This window comes from Aquarana catesbeiana, linkage group LG12 (assembly GCF_042186555.1).
Source record: "Aquarana catesbeiana isolate 2022-GZ linkage group LG12, ASM4218655v1, whole genome shotgun sequence".
Classification (NCBI taxonomy): Eukaryota; Metazoa; Chordata; class Amphibia; order Anura; family Ranidae; genus Aquarana; species Aquarana catesbeiana.
In genome coordinates, this window is record NC_133335.1 from 49315448 (window position 1) to 49336591 (window position 21144).

The window sequence follows — 21144 nt, forward strand, 5'->3', positions numbered from 1 at the left end:
ATTGTTAGTGGTGCTTTACTGCTGGTATTCGGCCGCTAGCGGGGCGGTTTTACCCCCCACTAGTGGCCGAGAAAGGATTAAAAACCACCGCAAAGCGCCTCTGCAGAGGCGCTTTTCCGGCGGTATAGCCGCGCTGTCCCATTGATTTCAATGGGCAGGAGCGGTGAAGGAGCGGTGTATACTCTGCTCCTTCACCGCTCCGAAGATGCTGCTAGCAGGACTTTTTTTTCCCATCCTGCTAGTGCACCGCCGAGGGCTTTCACACTGGAGAGACAGCAGCGCCTGTTTCAGGTCGGTTATTATTAGTGCAATAGCGCCTGCAAAACGCCCCAGTGTGAAAGGGGCCTAAGCCTAGGTTCACACTAGCGTGATCTCAGAGATCGCATGTGATTCGCACCCGCACCACAGGTGCCGATCACATGCGATGTGTGAGCAATGCGAGTTCAGCCATACAGTTGGATTCACACAGAAAATAGTGCAGGGACTTGTTTTTCCCCCGCACTAGAATCCGATTGCATGGGTGTTCTCACTGCGATCTGTGAACTAAACTGGGGGTGTGATGTTAATGACACCCACAGCAGTTCGCAGAAGGCAGTGTGAACTGCCTGTGGAAGAGGAGCGATGCAGGAACCGGCGCTATAATCGCGCTGGTTCCCGCGTCGCACTAGCATGAACCCAGGGTCAATCAGAAAATCAAAAAAGCTAGGTTGAAAATCGTTGGCCAAACAATGATTGCAACGAATCAGATACAGGTGCTGCTTGGGTAATCAGACAGTTGCAGATGCTGTGGCTGTCTGAATACAAAGCCAGCAGGGGACATTCCTCCATTCTCGCTGTTTAGCATGGATACCTCCTCACCCGCAGGAATCAAGTGATTTCTCTTATTCCAAGAAAAATCCTAATATGTATTGCTAGCCTAAAGCCTCGTACACACAATCAGATTTTCTGCAGACAAAACCTCTGACTTTTGTCTGAGGGCCCGTGCCTGGATTTTATACTGCGTTTAGAAGCGTTTGAAAAAAATATAAATATATATACATTTTTTTTCAAAATAGCCAAAAATGAAAAACACCTGTAAACGAAACGCGGCTAAACGCGAGCTAAAACCCGCTCGGCTGTTATACCGGAGGAGCGGGAGGGGACATCCCCCCCCCTCCTGCCGCCTCCCGCCACTCTTACCGGGCTTCCAGTTCGATCGGGAGGCCCGGTGACCAATCGGCTGCCTCCGGCGGCTGTGGGCGGGCTGGAACGAAGCTGTGGGCGGCTTCGTTCCAGCCCTCTAATTGTAAACGCGGAAGCGACGTCATGACGTCACTTCCCGTTTACTCGGCTGCCAATGGCGCCGGTTTTAAAAAAAATACACAGTATTCAGAATCGCCGTTTTCGGCGATCTGAATACTTTGAAGTGCAAAGGAGGGATCGGGGGTCTTTCAGACCCCCGATCCCTCCATAAAGAGTACCTGTCACCATCTATTACTGTCACAAGGGATGTTTACATTCCTTGTGACAACAATAAAAGTCATCAAAATTTTTTATTTTTTTTTTTAAACACAATTTATAAATATAAAATTAAATAAAATAAATAAGTGAAAAAAAATAATTTACAAAGCGCCCCCATCCCCGCGAGCTCGCAGAGCAAAGAAAACGCATAGGGAAGTCGCGCCCGCATATGTAAATGGTGTTCAAATCACACATGTGAGGTATCGCCGCGATCGTCAGAATGAGAGCAATAATTCTAGCACTTGACCTCCGCTGTAACTCTAACCTGGTAACCGTAAAAAAAAATGTAAAGCATTGCCTATGGAAATTCTTAGGTACCGTAGTTTGTAGCCATTCCACAAGTGCGTGCAATTATAAAGTGTGACATGTTTGGTATCTATTTACTCGGCGTAACATCATCTTTCACATTATACAAAAAAATTGGGGTAACTTTACTGTTTGGATTTTTTAAATTTCATGAAAGTGTCCCTTTTCTCAAAAATTTGCGTTTGAAACACCGCTGCACAAATACCGTGTGATATAAAATACTGCAACAATCTCCATTTTATTCTCTAGATTCTCTGCTAAAAAATACATATAATGTTTGGGGGTTCTAAGTAATTTTCTAGCAAAAAATACGGTTTTTAACTTGTAAACACCAAATGTCAGAAATAAGCTTATTTATGAAAGGGTTATATGCAGCCGCTATGGCTCTCCGATAGAGAAATACGTCCAACGTTTAGGTCATACTGGACCAGACAGCCCCAGAATTCCTCCTGTGTCTACATAACAGGAAGTGTAGCGAAATCTCTCAAATGGGACACAGATTGCAAAAATGTTCTGGCTTTCTATAAATGTTATTGTTTTTAGGCAACCAGGTCACATAACACCTACAAATGTTATTCAACTAAAATAATAAAACTGTCCTTTTCCTTTCTCACTCCATACTGACAAAAGCCCAGCATTATTAATAATGGAGATGGACAGGAGCCATGACATCAGCACACAACCAGCCCACACCGCATTTCCCCGCCTCGGGCCTTCCCCCAATGCTCAATCCCCGGACTTGCGTGATCGCGGCTGCCGGGCTCTGTGTGTGCGGCCTCGGCGTGCACAACGTTCCGGGGTGCCGGAGGAAAAAGGCATTGAGTGGCGGCTCCGGGGAGGCCAAGTCCCTAAGCAGGCGGTGATTGTATGTAAACCTTTTATTTGACGCTACAGGAGTGTGTAAATAGACTTAATGTTATTCTTAATAAAGCTTGATATTATGCAATGTAGAGGAGAAGTGATGTGTATGAACATGGCAGTTTTGTGTGGAGCACCTCCATTTTTTTGGTGGAGCCCACAAAACAAGGACTGACAGGGCGTTATATAGGGGACAACCAAAGCTGACCGGCGGGGAAATGTCATTTATGGGAGGCAGGCCGCAGACACGGAATGATAAACGATCGCTAGAAAACTGCGTTCCTCTTAGTTTATTAATCCAATCAGCAAAGTACAGCGCCAGCCCGCCAAGCTGCACTTTAGCAGCTCGTGACACACGTCTGTGAACGTACAGGCGTCTTAGTATGTTGCGTTACCCAAAAGAATGCCTGCCGCACATGTGAGCAAGCCCTTAAGGCAGCTGGTGCAGAATGAATGGGTTGTCATACAGCTCTCCGGTCCTGATATTGAACTTTTTTTTTGACAGCGCACCGCACCGCACTCCTATAGTGCATTGCCTCATCGCGTATGAAAACCTCCATCATCAAGGTACGTTGGGGTGCCATTCAGAATGAAGGGTGCAGCATTGCAAGTGGCATACGGTGCCCGCTGTTGCTGTAAGATGCACAGGAATGTGCCCGTTACCACGACGTGACAGTGTGATCAGGTCTACGGGCCCGATGCCACCAGCCTGTACACGTTATGCTCTGTATTAGGCCATAGTCAAACGGGTGATTAGCGCACATCGCAAATTTCAGTTATAAAAATCTGCGGATTCCTGTGGCTGGAACAACACGGGTGTGTGAAGAGTAAGGATGAGCTCCGGCGTGTTCGCACAGCCCACGTGCAGAGCCCGCCAGAAAGTCGGCACTGCGCTAATCACAGGCAGTGAGACATTGTCCCGATGCGCGGCTGCAGAGATCGGGAAATGTCTCACTGCCTGTGATTAGCGCAGCGCCGACTTCCTGGCGGGCTCTGCACGTGGGCTGTGCGAACACGCTGGAGCTCATCCTTAGGCTGGCCATACACTATTCAATTTTCCTGTTCAACTTTCTTTTAGATTTACCAAAACCATATAATATGAGGTGAAACCTAAACCTTTTCAATGTGTATGCAATCAGGCAGGCCCTTGCACTACATAGTTGAAGGTAAATCTAAAGAAAATTGAATAAGAAAATTGTATGGTGTATGAATAAACTTTAGTGAAGAGCTGCAGCCACTCAGCCCACGTAATGCAGTAACAGGCTGACAGCGGCAAAAAGACTGCATCCAGCCATGATCATCTGTCCCTAACCGCAGGTAATAGCTGGCTGAGCAAAGAGCTGCTTTTCGCACAGCCTGCAATTAAATAAAAATCTCCATAGGCGACGTTTAAAAAATTCTACAGGTTGCATGTTTTGCGTTACAGAGGAGGTCTAGGGCTAGAATTATTGCTCTCGCTCTACCGGTCGCCGCGATACCTCACATGTGTGGTTTGACCACCGTTTTCATATGCGGGCGCTACTCACGTATGCGTTCGCTTCTGCGCGCGAGCTCGTTGGGACAGGGCGCTTTAAACAATTTTTTATTTTTTTTTATTTTATTTATTTTACTTTATTTTATTTATTTTTTCACTGTTTAAAAAAAAAAAAATTTGGATCACTTTTATTCCTATTACAAGGAATGTAAACATCCCTTGTAATAGAAAAAAGCATGACAGGTCCTCTTAAATATGAACTCTGGGGTCAAAAAGTCCACAGATCTCATATTTGGACTACAATGCAAAAAAAAAAAAAAAAAGTCGTTTAACCGGTTCAATACCGGGCCTTTTCACCCCCTTCCTTCCCAGACCAATTTTTAGTTTTTAGCGCTGTCGCACTTTAAATGACAATTGCGCAGTCATGCGACGTTGTACCCAAACAAAATTGATGTCCTTTTTTCCCCACAAATAGAGCTTTCTTTTGGTGGTATTTGATCACCTCTGCGGTTTTTATTTTTTGCGCTATAAACAAAAGAAGAGCGACAATTTTGAAAAAAACAGAATATTTTTTACTTTTTGCTACCGTATAATAAATATTCAATTTAAAAAAAAAAAAACATATTTTTGGTAAAAAAAATCACAATAAGCGTATATTGATTGGTTTGCGCAAAAGTTATAGCGTCTATAAAATACGGGATAGATTTATGGCATTTAAAAAAAAAAAAATATTTATTTAATTTTTTTACTAATAATAGCGGCGATCGCGATTTTTTTTCGTGACTGCGACATTATGGCGGACACATCGGACACTTTTGACACATTTTTGGGACCCTTCACATTTATACAGCGATCAATGCTATAAAATTGCATTGATTACTGTGTAAATGTGACAGGCAGTGAAGGGGTTAACCACTAGGGGGCGGGGAGGGGTTAAATGTGTTTCCTAGGGAATGCTTCTAACTGTAGGGGGAGGGGACGTACAAGGGGAGGAGACCGATCAGTGTTCCTCCGTTCTGGGAACACAGATCGCTCTCCTCTGAGCTGACAGGACGTGGATCTGTGTGTTTACACACACAGATCCACGCTCCGGGCCGGTTAACGGGCAATTGCGGGTGCCCGGCGGCCATCGTGGCCGCCGGGCACACGCACTGGGTCCCGAGCCACGCGGCGGGCGCGCGCACGCCCCCTAGGCGGCCGGGAACCCGAGGCCGTCATATGACATCCACCCAGGATGGGAGATCCCATCTGTGGACGTCATTTGACTATAGGCGGGTAGGGAAGTGGTTAAAAAAATGACACAAAAAAAATTGTGCCTTTAAGAGAAGTGGACGGAGCCGACGTAATGACGTCGCTTCGGCCATCCTATGGTATAGAGAGGGGTGGGCGCCATCTTGGCCTCACTCGTCTCTATACCCAGGCACAGAAAGGACCCGATCGCCTCTGCCGCTACCAACGGCTCCGGTAAGCGGCGGAGGGCGCGGGAGAGCAGCGGGAGGGGGGTGGCACCTCTCCCACCGCCGATAACGGTGATCTCGCGGCGAACCCGCCGCAGAGACCACCATTATCGTACACAGAATCGCCGGCCCTAAAGATGGATACCTCGGTTGTGGCAGCAGCTGCTGCCGTTATCGAGATATCCATCTTTAAAGTGATGACGTATATATACAGTGGCCGGTCCTTAAGTGGTTAAATGTGGTCAGGGACAGAGGATCATGACTCAAGCAGCCTTTTTGTATCCAGCCACAATCACAGGTAATCTATGGCTGTGCGAACAGTCATGCATAGCTGCGGCCGCTCAGTCCATATAATGTAATGGCAGGCTGATGGTGGACGCACCTATCTGTGACTGTTTGCACAGCCAGCAATTACCTGTGGTCAGGGACAGATGATCATGGCTCAAGTAGCTTTTTTACATCCAGCCACAATCACTGCAGGTAATGATTGGCTGCTGGTACAGTCACAGATAGCTGTGGCCGCTCACCCAATATAAAGCAATGTCAGGCTGACGGTGGGCGCAGCTATCTGTGAATGTTAGCATAGCCAGCGATTACCCGAGGCCAGGGACAGATGATCATGGCTCAAGCAGTCTTTTTGCATCCAGCCACAATCACCGCAGGTAATCTATGGCTGTGTGAACAGTCACGGATACCTGAGGCCACTCAGTCCATATGATGTAATGGCAGGCTGCTGGCGGACGCAGCTATTCATGACTGTTCACACAGGCAGTGATTGAGAAAATTTAGAAATAAATCCGCGCACCGGACTCAAGTACAAAATAATTTAAAAGAAAAAAGGATTAAGAAAATGAACTGCTGCCCCTACAGGTACACTATCACCTAGGTGAAGTATACTAGAGTTAATTTGAGAGCGAATGTAGGTGTGGCGCTGTTCTAATGAGTAAATATTTGGTCTATATCTGTTCTGGTGATCCTGCTGTGTTGCACCCTCTGCAATATGCAAGAATATATAAAAGCAACTAAGGAGAAACGAAAGAAAAGATATGCTAAAGGGATATGCAGAAGGATATTACTGGCAGTATGTACCACTTTCAGTGTGTTCTGTTCAACTTGGTCTATATCTGCTTTGGTACTGCACCCCCTGCATTGGCAAATGCAAAAATGGGCACCAAATCTTCTGCTGGGTAAGCCCAGTTGGAAAGGAATGTGTGGTAAAATCCCTAGTGGATCAGAAGTGAGAATCAAGCAGTAGGTGATATGAACCCCTAATTTTGTAATTGGTGTACTTATGTGCTACACCCTCTGCATAAAATAAGTGTTTATCTGGTACAACCCTATGTGCTTCTATAACCCTTTTGGGTGAGAAAATATAAGTGTGAATTAAAAATAAAACTAGAAAATTGATAAATGCAATAGAATCAAGTAATCAGGTGTTGCACCTTGTGCTAGGTGCTATACAAAAAATAGAAAAGATAATAATAAAAAATGATAAAATTGATGATAGTGACAATAAATAAAAAAAAATAAAAATTGATGACCTGAATAAACCAGACCCAGTGTTATAAAAATGGGATGTGTTACAACCCCTGGTAGGTGCTAAACAAAATTAATTTGTTTCCCTAAATGCATTGTTATCACCAATTAATGCATACAGTGTGTTAAACCCGACAGGTTCAAACTATTAATATGGTGATGATCATAAAATATTAAGGTATGAATGCAAATTTCATGTGACAATAACTCTACAAATGCAATATGACACAAATAAAGTGACTTAAAGTGGTGTTCCGGCCGAAATGATACTTTTTAAATAAAAATACCCCTATAATACACAAGCTTAATGTATTCTAGTAAGTATAGTCTGTAAACTAAGGTCTGTTTTGTTAGTTTATAGCAGTAGTTTGTTATGTTATAAACTTACAGCAGGCCGTGGCCATCTTAAGTGTGGGCATCTGAAGCCAGACTGTATTTCTTCCTGGATCTCATCCTTGCAGATCTCGCACATGCTCAGTGCAGCACAAGCAGTGTAATAGGTTTCAGGTCAGGTTTCCATAGCAACGGCAGTTTCAGAGGAAGTTGCCGCCCCACATGCTCAGTGCAGCACAAGCAGTGTAATAGGTTTCAGGTCAGGTTTCCATAGCAACGGCAGTTTCAGAGGAAGTTGCCGCCCCTTCCCAGAAGGCATTGCAAACAGGAAATGGTGCGATGGGCCGCGGTCAGGGAGGAGGAAGTGAAAAATGAACACAGCAGATATACAGTAGGTGCTGAAAAAAAAATTAAAAAATATCCAATTTGTTTACAGTGCACAGTTTAGTGAGGGATGCTGAAGATTTGTAAAAGTGGGTGGAACTCCACTTTAACCACTTGAGCCCCGGACCATTATGCTGCCTAAGGACCAGAGGTCTTTTTCCAATTTGGCACTGCGTCGCTTTAACTGCTAATTGCGCGGTCATGCAATGCTGTACCCAAACGAAATTTGCGTCCTTTTCTTCCCACAAATAGAGCTTTCTTTTGATGGTATTTGATCACCTCTGCAGTTTTTATTTTTTGCGCTATAAACGGAAAAAGACCGAAAATTTTGAAAAAAAATGATATTTTCTACTTTTTGTTATAAAAAAAATCCAATAAACTCAATTTTAGTCATACATTTAGGCCAAAATGTATTCGGCCACATGTCTTTGGTAAAAAAAATGTCAATAAGCGTATATTTATTGGTTTGCGCAAAAGTTATAGCGTCTACAAACTAGGGTACATTTTCTGGAATTTACACAGCTTTTAGTTTATGACTGCCTATGTCATTTCTTGAGGTGCTAAAATGGCAGGGCAGTACAAAACCCCCCCAAATGACCCCATTTTGGAAAGTAGACACCCCAAGGAAATTGCTGATAGGCATGTTGAACCCATTGAATATTTATTTTTTTTGTCCCAAGTGATTGAATAATGACAAAAAAAAAAAAAAAAAAAAATATTTACAAAAAGTTGTCACTAAATGATATATTGCTCACACAGGCCATGGGCCTATGTGGAATTGCACCCCAAAATATATTCAGCTACTTCTCCTGAGTACGGGGATACCACATGTGTGGGACTTTTTGGGAGCCTAGCCGCGTATGGGACCCCGAAAACCAATCACCGCCTTCAGGATTTCTAAGGGTGTAACTTTTTGATTTCACTCTTCACTGCCTATCACAGTTTCGGAGGCCATGGAATGCCCAGGTGGCACAACCCCCCCCCAAATGACCCCATTTTGGAAAGTAGACACCCCAAGCTATTTGCTGAGAGGCATATTGAGTCCATGGAATATTTTATATTTTGACACAAGTTGCGGGAAAGTGACACTTTTTTTTTTTTTTTTTTTTTTTTTTTTGCACAAAGTTGTCACTAAATGATATATTGCTCACACAGGCCATGGGCCTATGTGGAATTGCACCCCAAAATACATTTAGCTGCTTCTCCTGAGTACGGGGATACCACATGTGTGAGACTTTTTGGGAGCCTAGCCGCGTACGGGACCCCGAAAACCAATCACCGCCTTCAGCGTTTTTAAGGGCGTGAATTTTTGATTTTACTCTTCACTGCCTAACACCGTTTCGGAGGCCATGGAATGCCCAGGTGGCACAAAACCCCCCCAAATGACCCCATTTTGGAAAGTAGACACCCCAAGCTATTTGCTGAGAGGCATGGTGAGTATTTTGCAGCTCTCATTTGTTTTTGAAAATGAAGAAAGACAAGAAAAAACTTTTTTTTTTTTTCTTTTTTCAAATTTCAAAACTTTGTGACAAAAAGTGAGGTCTGCAAAATACTCACTATACCTCTCAGCAAATAGCTTGGGGTGTCTACTTTCCAAAATGGGGTCATTTGGGGGGGTTTTGTGCCACCTGGGCATTCCATGGCTTCCGAAACTGTGATAGGCAGTGAAGAGTGAAATCAAAAATTCACGCCCTTAGAAAGCCTGAAGGCGGTGCTTGGTTTTCGGGGTCCCGTACGCGGCTAGGCTCCCAAAAAGTCTCACACATGTGGTATCCCCGTACTCAGGAGAAGCAGCAGAATGTATTTTGGGGTGTAATTTCACATATTCCCATGGCATGTTTGAGCAATATATCATTTAGTGACAACTTTGTGCAAAAAAAAAAAAAAAAAAAAAAAAATTGTCTCTTTCCCGCAACTTGTGTCGCAATATAAAATATTCCATGGACTCGACATGCCTCTCAGCAAATAGCTTGGGGTGTCTACTTTCCAAAATGGGGTCATTTGGGGGGGGTTTTGAACTGTCCTGGCATTTTATGCACAACATTTAGAAGCTTATGTCACACATCACCCACTCTTCTAACCACTTGAAGACAAAGCCCTTTCTGACACTTATTTTTTACATGAAAAATTTTTTTTTTTTTGCAAGAAAATTACTTTGAACCCCCAAACATTATATATTTTTTTAAAGCAAATGCCCTACAGATTAAAATGGTGGGTGTTTCATTTTTTTTTTTCACACAGTATTTGCGCAGCGATTTTTCAAACGCATTTTTTGGGGAAAAAACACACTTTTTTAAATTTTAATGCACTAAAACACACTATATTGCCCAAATGTTTGATGAAATAAAAAAGATGATCTTAGACCGAGTACATGGATACCAAACATGACATGCTTTACAATTGCGCACAAACGTGCAGTGGCAACAAAATAAATACATTTTTAAAAGCCTTTAAAAGCCTTTACAGGTTACCACTTTAGATTTGCAGAGGAGGTCTACTGCAAAAATTACTGCCCTCGATCTGACCTTCGCGGCGATACCTCACATGCATGGTGCAATTGCTGTTTACGTTTGACGACAGACCGCCGCTTGCGTTCGCCTTAGCGCAAGAGCAGGGGGCGACAGGGGTGCTTTTTTTTTTTTTTTTTTTTTTCTTTATTATTTTTTTGCTTTTTTATCTTATTTTTAAACTGTTCCTTTCATTTTTTTTTTTTTTAAATCATTTTTATTGTTATCTCGGGGAATGTAAATATCCCCTATGATAGCAATAGGTAGTGACAGGTACTCTTTTTTGAAAAAATTGGGGTCTATTAGACCCTAGATCTCTCCTCTGCCTTCAAAGCATCTGACCACACCAAGATCGGTGTGATAAAATGCTTCCCCAATTTCCCAATGGCGCTATTTACATCCGGCGAAATCTAAGTCATAAAATGCTCGTAGCTTCCGGTTTCTTAGGCCATAGAGATGTTTGGAGCCACTCTTGTCTCTGATCAGCTCTATGGTCAGTTGGCTGAATCACCGGCTGCATTCTCAGGTTCCCTGTTGAGACAGGAGAGCCAGAGAAAAACACGGAAGACGGTGGGGGGGGGGGGGCATTCCCTCCCACGGCTTGTAAAGGCAGTCTAGAGGCTAATTAGCCGCTAGGATTGCTTTTACATGAAAGCCGACCGCTGGCTGAAAAGAATGATACCAAGATGATACCTAAACCTGCAGGCATCATTCTGGTATAACCACTCAAAGTTGTGAATGGCGTACCTGAAGACAAAAAAATGGTTAACAATAAAGCACAGTAAACAGTAAAGTATAAATAATTACATACCTGAAAAACAAACATGATAAAACATAATAACAATAACAATAAAACACTGCAGAATAGAATACAGTAAAAAAAGAGCAGAACAATAGAGAGAGAGAATAGAGAGAAAGAACAATAAAACGACAACTATTTTTTTTTATTTTATATATATATATATATTTTTTTTTTACACTTTTTTTGTAACTAACTTTTATAACGGTAACCGGTTCCAGGTTCGGGTCTCTCAAAATGCGATGGCATCTTGGGAGACCCTGTGAAAGTGTGCCTAGTCTGTGCAATGCTGTACCCTACGCTAATACTCAACTAGTGAATGGTAGCGTTCAAAACATTCACCAATGCAAAGACCAGGATTGTCAGGACAGGAGGGACAATAATAGCGGGTGTCACGCCTATATTCGCGCTTGCTGCAGACACAACATCTTTTTGGGGGGGTTCGTTGGGTAGGGGTACTCGGGAGGACATAAAGAAAATGCCTCTCATGCAGCCGACTGCATTTGGTTGGGGATGTGAATGAGGGAAGTACGGGCGCTGCAGAAGTGGTGGGTTCCCAATTAGGATTGGCGAATGCAGCAGGAAGGGCACTATGGGCACGACGGGCCTGTGTTTGTCTTTTTGGTGGCAGCGGGACACTACTTGTGCTTGCCACCTCACCAGCTTGAACTGCACTTATGGGACTCGCCACGTCACCAAGTGTTACTGCAGCGCTGGTTTGACTACGACCGGGGTGTACTAGGCCGCTGGTGCTTGCCAGTTCAATAAAAAGCTTCCAAAAAAACTGTTAGCGATCGCAGGGATCAGGTCTGACTCTGCGAACGCTGCAGTTTTGCGTTTAGTGTTTTGTAAGTGTCAGTGATCGATCGATACTGCACTTGGGTGGGCTGGACTGGGCCGGGCGGAGGGGCAAAACGCAGGTGCTAGCAGGTATCTGGGCTGATCCCGCTAACACTGCGTTTTTGGGAACCCTAAACTGCTGGGGACGCTAGTATAGATCTGATCGGATCAGATATTGATCCGTTCAGATACTATACCACTAAAGGAGGCGTATGCTGCGTGCGTGGGTGTTAGTGGTACTGGCGCTAACCTGACGCTGCCTGGGGCCGGTGCTTGCCAGTTCACCAAAATACTACCAAAAAAACTGTTAGCGATCGCAGGGATCAGGCCTGACTCTGCGAACGCTGCAGTTATGCGTTTAGTGCCTTGTAAGTGACAGTGATCGATCGATACTGCACTTGGGTGGGCTGGGCTGGGCCGGGCGGAGGGGCACAACGCAGGTGCTAGCAGGTATCTGGGCTGATCCCGCTAACACTGCGTTTTTGGGAACCCTAAACTGCTGGGGACGCTAGTATAGATCTGATCGGATCAGATATTGATCTGATCAGATACTATACCACTAAGGGAGGTGTACGGTGCGTGCGTGGGTGTTAGCGCTACTGGCGCTAACCTGACGCTGCCTGGTGCTTGCTTGCCAGTTCACCAAAATGCTACCAAAAAAACTGTTAGCGATCGTAGGGATCAGGCCTGACTCTGCGAACGCTGCAGTTATGCGTTTAGTGTTTTGTAAGTGACAGTGATCGATCGATACTGCACTTGGGTGGGCTGGGCGGAGGGGCAAAACGCAGGTGCTAGCGGGTATCTGGGCTGATCCCGCTAACACTGTGTTTTTGGGAACCCTAAACTGCTGGGGACGCCAGTATAGATCTGATCGGATCAGATATTGATCCGATCAGATACTATACCACTAAGGGAGGCGCATGCTGCGTGCGTGGGTGTTAGCGGTACTGGCGCTAATCTGACGCTGCCTGGGGCGACGCATATCACCGCCGGGCGATCAGGGGGCTAAACCTTTATTCGGTAATAAACGGCGGGTGCCCTGACACTATAAAAAATAAACAAACTAACCAGCGTCACCCGTAACAGTTATACGGTGATCAGTGGTGAAAGGGTTAACTAGGGGGCAATCAAGGGGTTAAAACATTTATTAGGTAGTATATGGGGGTCCCTGTCACTATAAAACGCTGACGGCGAACCTAAATATTTACCTCACTAACTAGCGTCACCAGTGACACTAATACAGCGATCAGAAAAATGATCGCTTAGCGACACTGGCGATGGGGGGTGATCAAGGGGTTAAAACTTTATTAGGGGGGGTTAGGGGGGTATCCTAGACCTAAAGGGGGGTAATACTAACTGTCCCAACACTGTAACTGTCACAAACTGACACTATGCAGTAATCAGAAAAAAAAAAAAAAAAACCTGCTGGTGTCAGTTTGTGACAGGGGGGGGGGGGTGATTGGGGGGGGATCGGGGGGCGATCGGGGGGGGGATCGGGGTGTTTTGTATGCCTGGCATGTTCTACTGTGTGTGTAGTGTGTTGTGCACTTACATTGATGTCTTCTCCCCTCGGCGCTGGAACGGAATACCGAGCCGAGGGGAGATGACATCATTTCCTTTGCTGCTGTTTAGCATACAGCAGCAAAGGAGTGTTCCCATTGGCCGGCGGCGATCGCGAGGGGGGGGCCACGAACGGATGGCCTCCCCCTCATCTCGGATCGCCGGGGAACAGAACGGGACCGCTTCGGGCACCGGGGGGGGGTCCGATCGGACCCCCCACCCGCGAGAGGCAAATCACGTACATGTACGTGATTTTGCCTGCCCGTGCCGCCTTGCCGACGTAAATCGGCGTTAGGCGGTCCTTAAGTGGTTAAGTGCTCAAAAAAAGTGTCCAGTGCTTTTAGTTGAATAATCTCTGAAATCTTCTTATTTGGGTGACAACCGGTGTTACCCTGTTTCCCTGAAAATAAGACCTAGCGTGATTGTTGGTGATGGCTGCAATATAAGCCCTACCCCCCAAATAAGCCCTACCCCGTTTCCCCGAAAATAAGCCCTACCCTGAAAATAAGACCTACAAGGACTTTAACTAGGGCTTATTTGGGGGGGTAGGGCTTATATTGCAGCCATCACCGACAATGACGCTAGGTCTTATTTTCGGGGAAACAGGGTAGTAATCCTTATCCGTGCACCTAATGTGAATGCACTCACCAGGGGTACTGTGCGTTTACAGTATCTGCCACTGTGTAGCAATTCCTGGAGCCCCTGGTCCGTGATTTTAATAATTGGCAATGTTTTTATTCGTTCCCCATATATAGAAGAGAAGGGATGCCCATAGTGTAAATCCGTATTTTAAAAAGGTATTCATTGTTTAAATAAGAGATATACTCACATTTGGTACATATGTGAAAAGCATGTAAACAATACACAAAATGGATGCTGTCAGAATCCTGTTCTCGTCCGACCGGAAGTGACACAAAGACGTTCGTAACCCAGCCCTACACGTTTCCTCATACAGACGTCAACTAGAGCGTTCCAGTTGACATCTGTATGACGAAACGCATAGGGCGGGGTTACAAACATCTTTGCGTCACTTCCGGTCGGACTAGAACAGGATTCTGATGGTATCCATTTTGTGGATGCGCTCCAGCGTGGGGCGCACAGCGGCACTTTGAACAGAACAGCGCAGTGCGAGGACAGGAGCCTCAAGTAGCCGAGGATTACAACTGTCATAGCTGAGCCTATAATAATGCTGCATACACAGCAGGGATGTGGACTCATTTAGGTTGCAAGTGTGCGCCCCCAGTGGTGAGACAGGGAGTTGCACTGAAACTTTGGGAAATAACTCACAATAGAGAGGATGATGGAATATTAAAACAAGTTAAAGTAAAGAAGTGCGTATAAGTTGTGCGTAGTCTCCCACTGGTATGTATCTGACTCGGCGCACACCACAGAAGATGATAGCGCAACCACTGTGTACACTCTCAGAACCAATTTATAAAAATTCATAAAATCATTAACTACTTCAATACCGGGCACTTACACCCCCTTCCTGCCCAGGCCAATTTTCAGCTTTCAGCGCTGTCGCTGTTTAAATGACAATTGCGCGGTCATGCTACACTGTACCCAAACAGAATTTTTAACATTTTGTTCCCACAAATAGAGCTTTCTTTTGGTGGTATTTGATCACCTCTGTATTTTTTGCTAAACAAATAAAAAAAAGACCTACAATTTTGAAAAAAAAAAAGAAAAGTTTTTCTTTTGTTTCTGTTATGAAATTTTGTAAGTTTTCTCCTTCACTGATGGGCACTGATAAGGTGGCACCGATGAGGGGGCGCTGATGGGCACGGGTAGGCGGCACTGATGGGCACTGATAAGTGGCACTGATATGCAGCACTGATAGATGGCATTGATAGGCATCACTGATGGCACTGGCAGGCATTGGGGATGTTCACTGATTAGCAGCTGCCTGGGCAATGATTGGCATTTCGCTGGTGGTCTAGGGTGGTATACCTGGTGGTCTAGGGTGGTATACCTGGTGGTCCAGTGTGGTGGCAATCCCTGGTGGTCCTTGCAGCATCCTGGTGGTCCTGGGTGGGCATCGGAGGGGGGACTGCGCTGATAAACAATCAGCACAGATGCCCTGTCAGGAGAGCAGCCGATCGGCTCTCTTATACTCGTGTCTGTCAGACGCGAGCGAGGAAAAGCCGATTAACGGCTCTTCCTGTTTACACTGTGATCAGCCGTGATTGGACACGGCTGATCATTTGGTAAAGAGCCTCCGTCAGAGGGAGGCTCTTTACCGAGATCGGTGTAGCGGTGTGTCAGACTGACACACCGCACCACTGATCTCCGCGATGCGCGCCCCCACGAGCGTGAGGGCGGCCGTTCTGGGCGCTGTCATATGATGTCCACCCAGAACAAGAGACGCACCGCCCCGCCGTCATTTGACGGTAGGCGGACGACAAGTGGTTAAAATGAGTTTCAAATGACTAAGAACATCCGTAATGCATATGGGTTCTGAAGATAGTTGGGTGTAGATACATGTTTGGACTCGGGGTTATCCACCCCGAGTCCATTATCCACCCTCGGGGTGGATAATGGACTCCCATATCTGACAAGCAGCCATGTCACCGCACTATTTAAGGGGAAGACGGAGGAAACTGTTTTGTTGGCTCTGTGGAAGAGGCATGTCCTCGAAACGCATTAGCCTGTTGGATGTCAAACTGTCCTGCCATGTTATATGATTAATCAGGGACTGGATTTTGCTGTTTTTCGATATGATGAGCTTTTACCGAATTTGCCATTTTGTGACTATAATACTTATCACCTCTATAAGTAATAAAGTTATCTTTTAAGGGTAATGCACTCGCCTAGTGCGCCCTCTCTTTTGCTTTATGGTGTCATTTATTTTTGCATTTGAGCCTGAAAAGCATTGTAACCACGATCAGTGGATGGCGGGTGCAATGCTCAGGCTCCTGCAGAGTATTCCTCCAGCTGCAGGTCTATACAGATTTATGTACATTAAATTACAGGGCTGGAGGAAGTGATCAATGGACTACGAGTGCAGTGATGTCCCACACTTGTGTTCCATTCAGGGGGGTGGGGCTTGGGTGTCCTATACCCACTTCAAAATTTGTGTAACCACTTCAGCCCTGGAAGGATTTACCCCCTTAACTGCCTGCCGACTGCCGGCCATCAATTGACGGCCAGGCGGCGCAGCTCTCGTTGCGGGCGGACGTCATATGACGTCCTCGCTTTCTTAGGCCACCAGGGGGTCACTAGGCACCCGGTGTGCGTGCCCGGCGGCCGCGATGTCCGCCGGGCACCCGCGATTACCGGTAACACAGCAAGACCATGGATCTGTGTGTGTAAACACACAGATCCACGGTCCTGTCAGAGGAGAGGAGACCGATGGTGTGTTCCCAGTACAGAGGAACACCGATCGGTCTCCTCCCCTAGTGAGTCCCCGCCCCCTACAGTTAGAATCACTCCCCTAGCAACACAGTTAACCCCTCGATCACCACCCAGTGTTAACCCCTTCACTGCCTGTCACATTTATACAGTAATCAATGCATTTTTATAGCACGGATCGCTGTATAAATGTGAATGGTCCCAAATATGTGTCAAAAGTGTCCGATGTGTCCGCCGCAATATCGCAGTCACAATAAAAATCGCAGATCGCCGCCATTACTAGTAAAAAAAATGTAAAAAATAAAAATGTTATAAAACTATCCCCTATTTTGTAGACGCTATAACTTTTGCGCAAACCAATCTATATACGCTTATTGCGATTTTTTTTTTTAACCAAAAATATGTACAAGAATACATATCGGCCTAAACTGAGAAAAAATTTGTTTTAAAGAAAAAAAAATTGGATATTTATTATCGCAAAAGGTAAAAATTATTGTGTTTTTTTTAAAACTTGTCACTCTTCTTTTGTTTATAGCGCAAAAAATAAAAACCACAGAGGTGATCAAATACCACTAAAAGAAAGCTCTATTTGTGGGGAAAAAATGATAACAATTTCATTTGGGTCGAGTGTTGTATGACCGCGAAATTGTCATTCAAAGTGCGACAGCGCTGAAAGCTGAAAAATGGCTTGGGCAGGAAGGGGGCGAAAATGCCCTGTATTGAGGTGGTTAATGACCAGGCTATTTTTTGTGATACGGCACTGCGTCGCTTTAACTGACAATTGCGTGGTCGTTCGATGTTGTACCCAAACAAAATCGATGTCCTTTTTTTTCCCACAAATAGAGCTTTCTTTTAGCGGTATTTGATCACCTCTGCGGTTTTTATTTTTTGCGCTATAAACAAAAAAAGAGTAACAATTTTTGAAAAAATGCTATAATAAATATAAAAAAAAAATGTAAAAAAACAAATTTCTTCATCAGTTTAGGTCCAATATGTAATTTTTAGTAAAAAAACCACAATAAGCGTATATTGATTGGTTTGCGCAAAAGTTATAGCGTCTACGAAATATGAAGATAGATTTATGGAATTTTTATTATTATGATTATTATTTTTTTTACTAGGAATGGTGGTGATCAGCGATTTTTAGTGGGACTGCGATATTGCGGTGAACAGACCGGACACTTTTGACATTTTATGGGACCAGTGACATTTATACAGCGATCAGTGATATCAAAATGCTGATTACTGTATAAATGACACTGGCAGGGAAGGGGTTAACACAGGGGGGCGGTCAAAGGGTTAAGTATGTCCTAGTGGGGGGAGTGGACTGACTGGGAGTACAGAGAGATCGCTGTTCCTAATCACTAGGAACAGACGATCACACTGTACTCCCCTGACAGAACAGGGATCTACCTTGTTTACGTTGACAGATCCCTGTTCTGACTCTCTGTGGAGCGATCGCGGGTGGCCAGTGGACATCACGGCCGCCGACCACGCGCATCGGCTGTGGCGCCGCACGTGCCCGCTGTATCTATTTCTCAACGCACCATACCGGTATAGCGATTTGCGCAATAGAGCCGCCCTGCCACAGTATAACTGCGGCGGCTGGTCGGCAAGTGATTAAAGTGATTGTAAAGTCTCATTTTTTTTCTTGTAAAAATAATAAACATGTTATACTTTCGTGCTCTATTGCAGTGGATTTGCACAGAGCAGAGGGCTGGAAAGGAATGGGAGAGAAGCGCCAAGCTGATTTTAGTGCAGCATCATTTTAATGAATGGTTAAAAAAAGATAACAGTGTGAAGTGGGGTATAAATTGCACTCACATAGTGTTCTGTAGGTGAAGGCTTGCTAGGTGCAGCGGTGGAAGAAGCCTCCGGTGGATCCTGTGTTGTTTAGCCACGAGCATCGGGTGTCAGCTGTGTCTGCAGCCTCGAGAGGACTCGGGAAGACGCCGGCTTCAACTCAGCATGGAGGTTTTCCAGAGCTGTCAAACGAGTTCTGATTGGGGAAAGACTACAGTGGGCGGCGCCATGGTTGACAGCTTTGGAAACCCTCCATGCCGAGAGATGAAGCCAGCGTCTTCCCGAGTCCACTCGAGGCTGCAGACACAGCTGACACCCGACGCTCATGGCTAAACACAGGATCCACCGGCGGCTTCTTCCACTGCTGCACCTGGCAAGCCTTCACCTACAGAGCACTATGTGAGTGCAATTTATACCCCACTTCACACTGTTATCTTTTTTTAACCATTCAATAAAATTATGCTAAACTAAGATTGGCTTGGCGCTTCTCTCCTATTCCTTTCCAGCCCTCTTCTTTTCACAGTTACCGGGTCCCCAGCCCGCACCTGAAGCAGCCTCACCATCGCCAGAAGCCAACATTACACAAACTTTCTGAGCATTACTCACTCTTTATAACTTATTTACCATTAGGCTACGCTCACACTGAGGTGCTTTGCAGGCGCTAAAGTGCTAAAAAAAAGCGCCCTGAAAGAGCCGCTCAATTCACTCCAATGTAAAAGCCCCGAGGGCTTTCACACTGGAGCGGTGCGCTTGCAGGACAAATAAAAAGCCCATTCATAGGCTTTATTATTCACCACTTTGCAGTTCTTGGGTTCTAGCGCTGAGTTTCACACTAGTCTTGTGTGTGTTTTTTACTTTGCACAGAGCAGCCCGGATCCCCCTTCTTCTCGGGTCCCTCCTCGTTGCTGCTCCTGGCCCCTCCCTTCTGTTGAGCTGCTTGTTGTGGGGGCACCCGAGTTGAGTCACAGCTCCCCGTGTCCCTTCAGACAGAGCCCTGACCCGGCCCCATCCCCTCTCTTCCCTGATTGGCTAGCTGAGTTTGACTGACAGCAGCAGCAGCCAATGGCGTCAGGAGAGAGAGTCTCAGACACTGGACAGAGAGGGACCTCAGGTAAGTATTAGTGGGGCTGCTGCACACAGAAGGCTTTTATCTTAATGCATTAAGATAAAAAACCTTCTGCCTTCACAACCACTTTAAGCACCCCCATCCATTGGGCATCTGCCTGGTTTTCTTGCCTATGTTCAAGCACAGAGGAGGTGCTATTGCAGATGCTCCGCCTCCTTCCTCTTCCCGAGCTGTCACATTGGATAAAAAGTTAGCCTAGGAGAAAAGCCAAGAGACCCAGTTACCCACCACAGCTCTATATCCATATCATGTAGGAAGAGGAGAGCCTGACACCAGCAAAGGAATGTATCTATGACTAGTGCACAGGGATTTTTTCTTTGACTAGTTGGATGACCAGTTGGATCAGCGGGCCCCACCTCAGAAGTCATGGCATTAGAGGTTAGGTGTGGGCTCATCTTTCCATTCCTACCCCAGTCATAGTTTGTCTTCTTCTGGGGGCCTCCTCTCCCCTCCCCCCAATCTCTTCAGTTCTCTTCCCCCTCTGTTTATCACTTTCCACTCTTGTCCCCCCTCTGCTCTCTCTCCAATGATGGGACTTGTTTTATTCCCAGTGACACAACAATGGGACTTATCCCACTGACACCAATGGTGGGACTCATTTTTTTCAACTGACCCTAATGGTGGTATTTATAATTCTGCAATGATGGAATGTACTTTATCCCACTGACATCAATTATTGAATACATTTTAATATCACTGACACCAATGTCACCTATTTTATTCTCATTGACACCAATGATAGGACTTATTTTCTTATACTAACACCAGTGACGGGAGTTAGTTTATCCCACGGACACGAATAATGTTTTTTTTTTTTTTTTATTCTCACTGACACCAATGATGTACCCCCATGCCCTCTTGACAGCACACTTCGCACACCTCATTTTTTTTCTCAAGCCATTTGAGGTGTCCCTCTTAACCACTTCCTGCCCGCCATATAGCAATATGACGGCTGCAAAGTTGTTTCATTATCCTGACTGGACGTCATATGACGTCCAGCAGGATAAGCCACTAGCGTGCGCCCACGGAGGTGCAAAAGTACCCAGGGGTCCTAGTAGATGATAGGCTCAGCAATGCCAAGCTGCTGCTAACAAAGCAAATAGAATATTGGCATGCATTAAGAAGGGGATAAACTCCAGGGATAAAGCGATAATTCTCCCACTCTACAAGAGTATGTCTTGGGAAGGATGTACTGGGACTGGAGACAGTCTCCCTGAGGAATTCCCTGAGGAAGTCACGAGGGGTCGTGACGTAACTCGTAGGACCCACACTAGCTTATGCAACCGGAACTTCTTACTCCGACCCGGTTG

The 21144-nt window shown here is 45.4% G+C and overlaps 1 protein-coding gene across 3 annotated transcripts in view; it reads left to right on the top strand.

Annotated features, from left to right (window-relative positions):
* The first annotated feature begins 2498 nt into the window (after positions 1–2498).
* The window catches only part of ACBD4 (acyl-CoA binding domain containing 4), a 99895-nt gene continuing 81249 nt past the window's right edge, over positions 2499–21144 (top strand). For 2 of the 3 annotated variants that reach the window (XM_073607731.1, XM_073607728.1), the window contains exon 1: positions 2499–2671. The gene's annotated coding sequence lies outside the window, so the exon portion shown is untranslated. Of the gene's footprint in view, positions 2672–3169; positions 3232–21144 lie in introns of all 3 variants that reach the window. The other variant, XM_073607729.1, reaches the window with a different exon arrangement.